Here is a 12,500-nt window from a genome sequence, read left to right on the forward strand (position 1 = left end):
CAATCTAAACATACTGCGGAAAACCTAACAACGCTCATTGTTCAGCGAACGAAACGAAGATTAAACACAAAAGAATAACAGAAAATATCAACGTCTATTGTTTAGCAGCATCACTAACTCTGAAAAACGACAAAAAAAAAATCCCATAAATTCCGAACACACACACACACACACATGATAACTACGAATGAGAAAATAGATGATAGGGTAGGAATATTAGATTTGTGTAAACGATGTATCATAAATATCACAAAGATAATTATATAAGTAATCCTAAATGTAGGTTAATAATAATTTCTACTACCATATTAGACATAATCAGTTAGTAAGTATAGACTAGATTCATTGTACTTGAAATAAAAACAAAAGCGACAATACATTTCCCTGACTGCTTCTCTTCTAATACACTTGTCTAGTATGTCTAACAATCATCATTAGCTTCTCGACATGGTAGAAAATTATCCTTTAATACATAAATTCCTTCACAAGCGTAGTTTTTGTAAAGAGAGTTTTATATAAATCAATGAATCAAACATTAGCGTTTGAATATATGAAAATTCCAATATCTTCTTTTTCTCATCACTTTAGAATTCATTCTAGTCAGAAGTTATTTGATATTTCTAAATACGATGCTGCATTTATTTGAAACTGCGCTCTATTATATTTTAAACCATTTGTGAAAAGGTTATAAACATTCCTGACAATGAAGGCCCACGATTTAGAGAGATGAAGAAGTGTATAAATATACGTGCATGCGGATATACACACATGAATGCAGACATGCGTATATACATAAGCAAGAACAAGGACATCTACATAAAAAGCGACATCTATGGATCATTGATAAAGAGTTTGCAAATCCAGGATCCAAGATATCTATTATTATTTCAGCTTCATACCTATCGTTACTGGAGCAACGGGATTCATAGCAACACGTCTGGATCGAAGGTTGTTGAACTTGTTTTACTGGGGTGGGAACGCAAACCCTTAATTCCTGCACTACAAATGATCACGATATCTGGGACTATAGGAATCTGCGAGATCTTAAGACTTAAACAATCAAGATGCTTTACTTCGCAACTTTGCAACCAAGTTAGTGGACAGTCAAAATTTACGGGAAGGTAAACACACTTACACCGGTTGTCAAGCGGTGGTGGGGAATAAACACTGACACAAAGACACACACACATTCACTGATATATATATATATATATATATATATATATATATATATATATATATATATATATATATATATATATACGTATATATATATACGTATATAAAGAATAAGATTTAATATTTACTGTTAATATTATTACCTTTCTGAACATAACTTTAAATTGAAATACAGATGAAAATAAACCTCATGGAAAATACTCCATAAAATTGCATTATACGACAATTACAATCATTCTTCCTCAATTCTAAGACAATATGTTTTTAATAACACGAATATGTGTAGCGAATATCGTTTGAAGAGGTCACCTCTAATATTGATGCACATTGTTATATTAATGCTTTTCCCACCGAATCAGAAATATTGCACTCTATTATAAACAATGTTAAATCTAGTTATTCCTGTGGCATCATTGCAGCGTCTATCGCTAAATTCAGTACAAGCATCCTTTACCATGTAAATAGTTGAATAATCTCTTTTGATTCCAATTGTAATATCTCGATCGTTTATTCACTTTATAGTAAATAACGACAGAAGTCTCTTGAGAGCTATGACGAAAACTGAAAAACGCTTTTCTTGCAGACAGCTTTGTTGCAAAATCCCTTATCAGGATTCTCGAAGATTGCTATAAAAGAGAATGTTCTCAGCGTATTCATACCCTCAAAATCAGGAACCATTCACAATACTATCCTTTCCAATATAATCCAAACTTTAAAGAAATAAACTGCTCTTTCGCCTTTACTGTTCAGTGAGTAGGGTTTTCGCTAATACAACCATAATAATTATCTCAAAAAATTGTTTACAACCATTCTAATTTTAAAAGGCAATTTTTGTCTTTGTTCTATTGTCTGATTGGAATAGTTTGAGTTCGTTAGCTCTTGCAGGTATGTCAACAAATTTTTACTGAACATTGTTTTAATGCCCAAAGTAACATCCAAAGAAACATAATCATCTTTTATGTATAACAACTCATACAACGATTCCATTATCTTGTTTTGCAAACAGAGATCATGTATCACTATACTGTGAACAATCTTCTCCCTCACACATAACCCGAGCGTGTCCAACCCTGCTGTACTCTTTCACCACAAATTTCTCTCTTCCTAATTCTGTTGTACCTGCCTTTCAAAGGGGCAGCCCCTTGTCACGCTCTGTTTCACGCTGAATCTCCCCGTGAACTACGTTAAGGGTACACGTGTCTGTGGAGTGCTCACCCGCTTGTACGTTAACTTCACAAGCAGGCTGCTCCGTTGATCAGATCAACTGGAACCCTCACCGTCGTAACCGACGGAGTGCCACGACGTCTATAAGAGATATTTTCTCGGGAAGAATAATGCAGTGAAGAAGTCTTGCAACATAATAAATGCTATCCGTATTATATATAAATTGCTAATTTGAACAAAAGCTGCGTCTGTCACCAACAACAAAATGTATGTGTGCGTTTATGTGCGCGCACACACACACACATATATATACACATACATATATGTACGTATATATAGCCCGATCTTCACGTGTAATTGGTGCCAGCACAGTTTCATAGATGATTATTTTAGCCCAGTAAAATAGTACCTCATGCATTTATGAAAAAATAAAACAGATACTGTTTTCAGATTTCAACGAACACTTTCTAGTTTATCTCTATTCTTAGATTATACATTCAGTTCGTTTCCTCATATTTTCGAGATAGTCTTTCCTCTATAAATAACAATAAATAATCACACACATTAGTTATTATGTATTTGTTCATAGCCCCAATAAATATCCTTTCGATTTCCCTTCATGTGCTTGCCATACTCACATTATGGTACAGCTTATTCTTTTTAACCAATCGGGGTAAGCTCTGTTTGATTATGTTTTTTGCCGTATCTATTTCTGCATATTGCTATAAATTCTGTAAGTTCCAAAACTCCCATCTAAATATATGTGTATATATATATATATATATATATATATATATATATATATATATATATACATGCTTATATATATATGTATATATATATATATATATATATATACATGCTTATATATATATGTATATATATATATATATATATATACATGCTTATATATATATGTATGTATATATATATATATATATATATATATACATGCTTATATATATATGTATATATATATGTATATATATATATATATATATATATATATAAATCTCTCTCTTTCTCTCTCTCTCTCTCTCTCTCTCTCTCTCTCTCTCTCTCTATATATATATATATATATATATATATATATATATATATATATATATATACTCGCCTATACACACACTGATGTATATATGTATGTCTGTCTGTGTGTGAGTATGTCCGTTCTCTTTAGGATAAAATTAGGCAACCAGCAAATAATGTGATTGATTGTTTTTTCTGCAGAATCCATATATTCTACCGATATGTTCCGTATTCGTCTATTTTATATATTTCAATTCTTCTGGTGGGATTTTTTTCATCTTGTTCCATATTACAAAAATTAAAAAAAAAACTAACAGAAACGAACCAAAGTTAGAAAGAAATGTTCTATCAAAATTTGAAGTTCTTTACTCGTAACCCCTGAAGAGCTTTTTCGCCATAACACAACTTTTCCTCTAATAGTGTTGGATATTTTCTCTGGAGGGAACGATCATGTCATCATTTGTCCTGACATTCCTTAATCTTATCTGTAGCTTAGCGTTTTAATATTTTCACTAGATTATATATCGTTTTATGTTTCTTTGCTTCACAACTCTGTGTTACATCAGATTTCCTCTACACTCACTAAGCTGCCTAACAGTTGCTAAAGACGTTAGTAGGTGGATGTGAACAATGTTGGACGGGAATCGATCCTGAATAACGGCTGTGACCGCCCGCATTTTGTTTTCTGAAAGATTTCACCATTAACCTTATCTTCTAGATTTATTTTACTTGTTTCCGTTACTTGACTGCGGCGACGCTGGGCACCGCTTTGAAGGGTTTCGGTCGAACAAATCGACCCGAGATTTTGTTTTGTTTTGTTTTAAACCTGGTAATTATTCTATCGGTTTCTTTTGCCGAATCACTAAGTTACGGGGATATGAGTATTGACAGGCATCCTCGCAGGGAAAATACAAGCGTTCCTGGCAGAAAACAATCTACTTCTAGAAGAACAAAAGTGATGCCGAAAAGGTTCCAAGAGAACCAAAGACTATCTTGTGATAGACAAGGTTGAAAAAAACAAAACTCTACCAAAAAAATTTGTGCATGGCCTGGATAACTTTTAAAAAGGCTTACGACATGTGTGGAATAGCTGAAGACGTGTGTGCACTGATTAAGAACAGCATACCTATTTTGGAAAACACGGTGAGTGTGTTAAATTATAAGGCACTAAAAGAGAATGACTCCCCTCAGACACAACAGTACACACACACACATATATATATACACATGTATACATAAATATATATATGTATATATAAGAATAGTTATGAATTTTCCCCTTATATGGTTTTCACACTGACAATAAATTCTTATAAAGATTTTATCCAGTATTTAATTTATATATATATATATATATATATATATATATATATATATATATATATATATATATATATATCTACACACACACACCAGGGTAAGCATGTAAATATGAAACAAGGTGGAAAAATAGTACTCGAATACAAGATGTAAACGAATATGTTTTATTAATAAATACATCACAGATTCTGTGATATCAATAAAGTATATATTATACACACATATACATATATACACACACGCACACACATATACACACACACACACATATACACACATCTGTCTATATATATATATATATATATATATATATATATATAGGGAGAATTCACAAAAAGACGAAGACAAGTGGTGTAGAAAACAAACAGATGTATTATTATAATGCTCGGGAAGTGATAAAGTCTTTAACGTTTCGAGCCTAGGCTCTTCCATCCGGTGCTCCAGCATGGCTGTGGTCAAAATGACAGAAACATGTAATAGAAAAGAGTAAAAGAATACACTCTCCGCCATATATATGTATATATATATATATATATATATATATATATATATATGCAATCATACACACGCACACACAGATAGACAAGTGTGTGTGTGTGTAAATATAGTAAGCTTCCCTCGCAAGTAAATACCAGTATGTATAAGATAAAGTTACACCATTCGTTGCAGGGGAAAAAAGAACATTGCAAAAAGAAATAAAGAAAAAAAAAGGGAAGAAAATAGAACAAATCACTGCTGATCAATAAACCAATAATTTTAGATTCAGGTTTTTGTATTTTTATTTCTTTGTCGTTTGAAAACTTATCTTAAAGGTAGAACTCCATTTAGCAATCAACATTGTATTGTTAGCTATGGAGACCTGCATTGAAATTCAATCTATTTCTTGTTTGCTCGTGTTGCTATTGTTGTTGGTGGTGTTTTTGCTTTCTGACTTGTTGTTTGTGTTATTTGTTAAATCTTGTTGTTCGTGTTGCTGCTCTTCCTCATCTTCTTTTATTCATCATGTTCTTGTTCTTGTTTTTTCTTCTTTTTGTTCTTCGTAGTCGTATTTTTACTATTGTTATTATTATTATTATTATTATTATTATTATTACATTTTCTCTTTTCGGTGTCGATAAAATGAGTGCCACTTGAGTACTGGCCTCCATGCAATCGATTATCCTCTCTACCAAAATTCCAGGCCTTGTGCCTACAGTAGAAAGAATTTATTGAACATTTGGTAGTTTTCAGACAAATAATAATAATAATAATAATAGCGCAGGAGTGGCTGTGTGTGGTTGCCAACCACATCGTTCAGGGTTCAGTCCCACTGTGTGGCACCTTGGGCAAATGTCTTCTACTATAGCCTCGGGCCGACCATAGCCTTGTGAGTGGATTCAGTAGACGGAAACTGAAAGAAGCCCATCGTGTATATATATATATATATATATATATATATATATATATATATATATGTGTGTGCGCATGTGTCTGTGTTTTTCATTAGCACCATGTCCAAAATCTTAAATTCTGTGTTTAATAGGGATATGAACGGAAAATTCCTTTGTATGTCCTACTTGTCGGTGTCCTTCCTCAGCATTGTCACCACACCCCAGCTAACAACACCAGGAATTCTTCCGTTCTGTTTCCAGTTGTGGTAGATGCCTGCCAAGAGGTCGCCAAACAAATCTGGCATGAATACATACAATTCACAGTGCAGACCATCCAAACCAAGCAATTAGAGACTTGTGCGATCGCTCATCGCCTCCCAAATTTCAGCGGATTTTATCGGCTTTTCACATAACCTCAGCCGCCGAGACCCGCTGCAGGCTGTCAAGGTACAAACTAAAGTCCACTACCGTCGTCGACCCATCGCCCTTCCCAAACAATTGCGTGAAGTGCAGCTGGAAAGTCGCACACATCTGCTTAGAGACGAATAGCATTCGCTCGTCCCGATCTGTCAAAGACCTGATCGTCGTTTTGTTACCACGTCGCATCTCCCCCGTTCGAGATGAATAATAATACTTATAATAATAATAATAATAATAATGTTGATGATGACAACAACATTGATTAAATTGACATCAACGTCTTCCTCTGCTTGCTTATCGACCATCATCATCAGCAACAAAATAGATCGTCTTCCACAGCAACACATTATCATCAACTATAAAAACAACAACAACAATGAACGTATTGCCAACAACAACAATAATGATAAGGTTAATAACAATTATGATGCCATAATAATGACGATACAATAATGAAAATATAAATATCAATAATTATAACAAGAAACATAAAAATCTTAATAACAAAGTAATATTAGGTTGGAGAGGAAATAATTAAGGCAAAAATAAAATATTAAGCAGAAATATTCTCAATTCTTTGGTTATGGCCAATGATATGGCTAGCTTCTGTTAAAAGATATTCTGTTGTCTGTGCTAACGGCTAATCTGGATCGTAGAGTTCACATTACAGGAAGCGCAATACGGTTTTTAACAATAAGCTTTTTTTTTTTATTTTGGAGGGAAAAACTTTCAGACAATCTCTTGCATTCATTTATGAAATTGTTATTATGTAAGAGAAAATATTCATCCTACACGATTGGGCAATGCTAGAATAGTTTAATTGTAACCATCAGCGCGTCTGTGTGTGTGTGTGTGTGTGTGTGTCTGTTCTTGTGTATCCGTGTGTGTCTGTATACATAAATATGTGTATATATTCCACATATATATATATATATATGTGGGGGTGCAATGGCCCGGTGGTTAGGGCAGCGGACGCGCGGTCATAGGATCGCGGTTTCGATTCCCAGACCAGGCGTTGTGAGGCTCCAGCAGGGGATGGTGGCGAACCCTGCTGTACTCTTCCACCACAACTTTTTCTCACTCTTCCTTCCTGTTTCTGTTGTGCCTGTAATTCAAAGGGTCAGCCTTGTCACACCGAGAACTACGTTAAGGGTACACGTGTCTGTGGAGTGCTCAGCCACTTGTACGTTAATTTCACGAGCAGGCTGTTCTGTTGATCGGATCAACTGGAACCCTCGACGTGTGTGTGTGTGTGTGTGTGCGTGTGTGTGTGTTTAAATTTGTTGTTAAATCGAGTATTGTCTCCCCCTATGCCTCCAAGTTAGCAGTTCATCAAGCAGGATTCTATAAAATAAATGTCACATTGAAATACATAATGAGGTCGAATGGATAATTTAATTTTTGAAGGTGATAACCTCTCATGGTGACAGTCGAAAGACTAAACTCGCTAGAATAACGTTTAAAGAATTATTGGCTTCAAATTTAAGGTAATGCATTACTTTCCACAAGATATTGAACTTCCACTCTATACGATAACATATCTAGATCTTTGTCTTTTTGACTTCCAACAATTACCAATTGTAATTTAAAGTTGAATGGTTAGCCGTAAGAAAGATGTCCAGATTTCTAAAAAATATATTGTGCAAAATATTCTGAGAAAAAGTATTTTTTCGCCATAACAAAACACACACACACACAACCAGTGTGTGTGGTAACTTGAGCTGCTACAAACAGCAGCCTAATCTGTCTTTTATTATCGTCGAAATATCGGAGTTGTGAAGCTCCTGACATAACAGTCTATGAAACTTCAGCTTCGAAAAAATGACCCCAGGGTTCATTATTCTCTCTTTTCTTGTTGACTTCTATGTATGTATATATATATATGTGTGTGTGTGTTTACTTCTCTCTATGCGTGTATTTATGTATGCATGGATGTATCTGTATACTTATGAGTGTCTGCCCGCGTGCGTGTGTGTATTCACGTGTGTGTGTGTGTGTGTGTGTGTGTGTGCTTGTGAAATATATGTGTGTTTGTGTGTGATTAAACGTTTCTTTGAATTTGAGTAAGAAGTCGTGAGACAGTGATAAACACTAACTGAGACAGAAAGCAAAAAATGCTGAATTCAATATATCGACGTGTGTGTGTGTGTGTGTGTGTGTGTGTGTGTGTATTGACACAGCCATATGTGTGTATGCACACACACACAGATATATTTGTCTGTGTAAGTATATATATATATATATGTATGTATATTTCAATATTTTTACATATATACTATATCTTATACATATGTGTATGCACATAGTTGTAAATGCCTATATATGTGTGTGTGTGTATGTATGTCTAAGCAAGTGTGTGTATGTGTCCTTGTTTACTAATTGGTCTTCTAGTTTATTTTTAAAGTATCGATATAGGACTAAACCCAATCAATATCGACAAAGATCAAACATAACAAAGAGGACTTACTCGCTTGACTTTGTTTACAAACCTGATGTACTTTTAAACAGGCAAGCGAAAAAGTTTTACAACTTTTTACCTCCTCGCTCATATATGTTATGATGATTGTGCTGTTGTTATTGTTGTGACTGTTGTTGTTGACGATGATGTTGTAACTGTTGCCCCAAGTCATTATTGATCGAGGTGATTATGAATAAATGACTTCTTGTCATTGAACATCCTGACATTTATTGATGTTTTTACCATTGTCCATCCATTCATCCATCTGTCTGTCTGTCTGTCGTTCAGTCTGTCTGTCTGTCGTTCAGTCTGTCTGTCTGTTCGTCCGTATGTCTTTCCGTATGTATGTCTATCTAATTGCCTGTCTCTCTGTCTGTCTGCTTTTCCCTCTGCCTGTCCGTCCCTCTGCCTGGCTGTTTTGTTTGTCTGTCTGTCTGACTGCCTGTCCTTCCGCCTGTCCGGCCCTCTGCTGTCTGTCTGTCTGTCTGTCTATTTGTCTGTTTTTTCTCTGTTTGTCTGTATGTCTGTCCGTCCATCGATCGATCGATCCATCTATTTATTTTCTCTTCTCACTGTTTGTGTAAGGATCGTTGTGGGTAGATTACCCACATACCTCCTCCACGGGAACCTATCAGAAGCTGCTGTCATTTCCCTTCCCGACTGTATTTCTTGTCGATACTATGGATACTATCCAACCATCTCTTCCTTGGTGTACCGATAGATCTCCTTCCTGTTGGCTCCGCTTCAAGAATCTCTCGAATCTTTCTTGGGACATTCTAATCACATGTCCTTTGTATCAATAAGTCGGTTATTTTCGAGGCGTTAAGGTAGGAAAGATGGGAGATTTCATTCTCGATTTTAGCCTGTCCTCTTACTACATAAAGTAACGATGACCTTAGTAGACCTTTACCACTGCTACAGTTACACAACCAAATCTTCCTTGATGCTGTATGGTCACAGACCATAACTGAAATAAGCAAATGCAAGCACAAATACAGGTTCTGTTATCTTAAATGAAAGAGACATGGAATAATGCTGTCTTTCGTATACAGTGAAGAGGGAAATCCGTTTATCTCAATATTACATGATTCCTTATGCGTACACAATCACCTGTCCTTATTCTTTTCCTTTAATCCAGTAATTTGTGGGGATGGGGTTGGTGTCACCCCCTGCTGCCTGACGACTAGTGTTTCTGTGTCTAAGACCACGCTGCTTGGTGGTACCAACAGGGGAGTCCTTTTGGATATGTACGAGGTTTAAAAGTAAGTACTGGGATGGATTTGTTCTCTGAAGCACCCCAAGGCCTTTACCCCCAGGAGGGCCACAATGTAGTAACTGAAGTACAAGTCAAAAGGCTACGTTCGTGTGTGGATGTGATGTATTTCTGGAAAGTGCCATTATTAATTCGGTTAGTAATGCTCGTATTTATATTACTCTTTACAGTAACGTACAAAGAGGTGTTAAAACAAAGGATATAGCGGGTTCTATTTCAAGTCCGATTTGTAGATCATTGTATCTGAAAGGATTTTAAAAAATCAATTTCTGATAAGGCGGTGTCGTTTTAAACATCATTTTATTTGCTGTTAACGAAGATAATTTTACTTCTATTAGCGACTAAATTCCAAAGATTGCTAGGCGGATATTTAGCGGATTTCAAAATGTTGAATAATTCATTGTTACGTCGTAAATCTACCAGTATCTGATTATTATGAAGTGCCTAGGAAGGTTAGTAAACTAAGTTTAATATCAAATGTCACTGAAGTACCAAATAGAATATTTGATAAATCATTTCTATTTTGCGGTCATTCATATTTCGGGAACAAACAAGCCATTGATTATGGAAATCTCGCCTCGTATTTTAGTAAATACTTTTTATAGATATCCGTAATATAATCTACGATAATGTACAGCAGTATATGACAATGGTTTGATAGAATCGTTAGAATACTGGACTAGATATGTTGCGGTATATGTTAGTGTTCGATGAGTTCACAGATCAGAACCAATTAAAATTTAATAGAAAAAATTGAAATGTTTGGAAATTTAAAGACAATTTAGAAAGATGAGATAGAATCTCTATTTTAGAACAATTTGCGCAATCAATATATATTTTAGCAAGTTTAGTGTATAGGGAACAACGATTGCTGTCTGCAATGTCTCTATTTAAAAAAAAAATTACAATTATTTGATTCTTTTTGTTAGAGATTTACATTTTACTTATTCTTTATAGTCTGTAAATATCTCTAGACCATTATTTTTGTATGTGACTTCGGTGTCTCAAAGTTTCCAAACTCATTATATTTTATATGGGACGCCTTAAGGTATGTAAATATTATATTGAAACAGCACAATCTGAAAGATCGAGTCGTGTCCTATGCAAGCAACTGGTAAGTACAGTAATTTCACGAAATCGAATAAGACAATATGCCGCGAGGAAGGTGAGATGTCTGTGGTTACGGGCAGGACTCTTCACAGGTGAAATAAGCAATTACTGCGATTATTAAATTATATCAGCTCACACTGTCAATATTGTTTTGTCTACTATCTGACGAAACTAATTATTTCTATATGACAACAACACTGGTGCTTATACAGCTGCAACTGTAGTTCAATCTCTCACTGCCTCAGTGTATTCTACGATTTTATATACAATTTGGTATTGAAAGAAATTACTTAAACACTCACTCCGTTGATGGAACCACTCGGGAAGTCAAATTTCTTCCCATCTTCACGGTAAAATGATTTATTCCGTTTTGTGGATATGAGAAATATAACAACCAATTTATTTGTGTGCTGTTATATAAAAATTGACTAACGTGTAGCAACAGTGTGTATGTATGTATATATATATATATATATATATATATATATATATATATATATATATATATATATATATATACAGAGAGAGGTAGAAAGAGAAATAGATAGGAGATACGTTGATAGATAATGAATACAAACCACGATATATATATATAAAAGCGAAGTGCAGGTTCACAGATAAGCTCATATACACACTTTAATGGACGTGTGTATAAATGCTTCACACCATTTCACGTTTATTGGTGTATACCGAAATGTCGAAATGTTCCTTTTCTTATTGTAGTAAATACAAACTTCATTTTGTATACATCTTTGAAGGTGGCTATTTAGCAAAAGTGTTTGAACGCTGAATAAGTTTCTTAGCAGCATTTCTTTATCCCCCCCCCCACTTAATTTCTGAGTTCAAATGTTGCCCACGTCGACTTTGCTTTTCATCCCTCCTGGGTCAAGTAGTTAAATATTGCTTGAGCACTAGGTTAACGTGACCGACTTCTCAGCCACTCCAAAATTGCTGGCATTGTGTGAAAACTTGTTACCACAGTGTACACATCTTCGAAAAGTTTTCACTGCTTCTGGCATATTCCAAAGAGAAATGTCGGATTTCTTGTCGCTAACATGTTGACCATTCACTGAAAAAAGAACTGACTTTACAATGGATTGTTGCGGATGCAAGCAATAAAAGAAAGAATAAACTGCTTCGTAACACTTGTGTAATGAAGGAATTTACATATTTACAG

The sequence above is a fragment of the Octopus bimaculoides genome, chromosome 27 (genome assembly GCF_046866305.1).
Source record: "Octopus bimaculoides isolate indiv1 chromosome 27, ASM4686630v1, whole genome shotgun sequence".
NCBI lineage: Eukaryota > Metazoa > Mollusca > Cephalopoda > Octopoda > Octopodidae > Octopus > Octopus bimaculoides.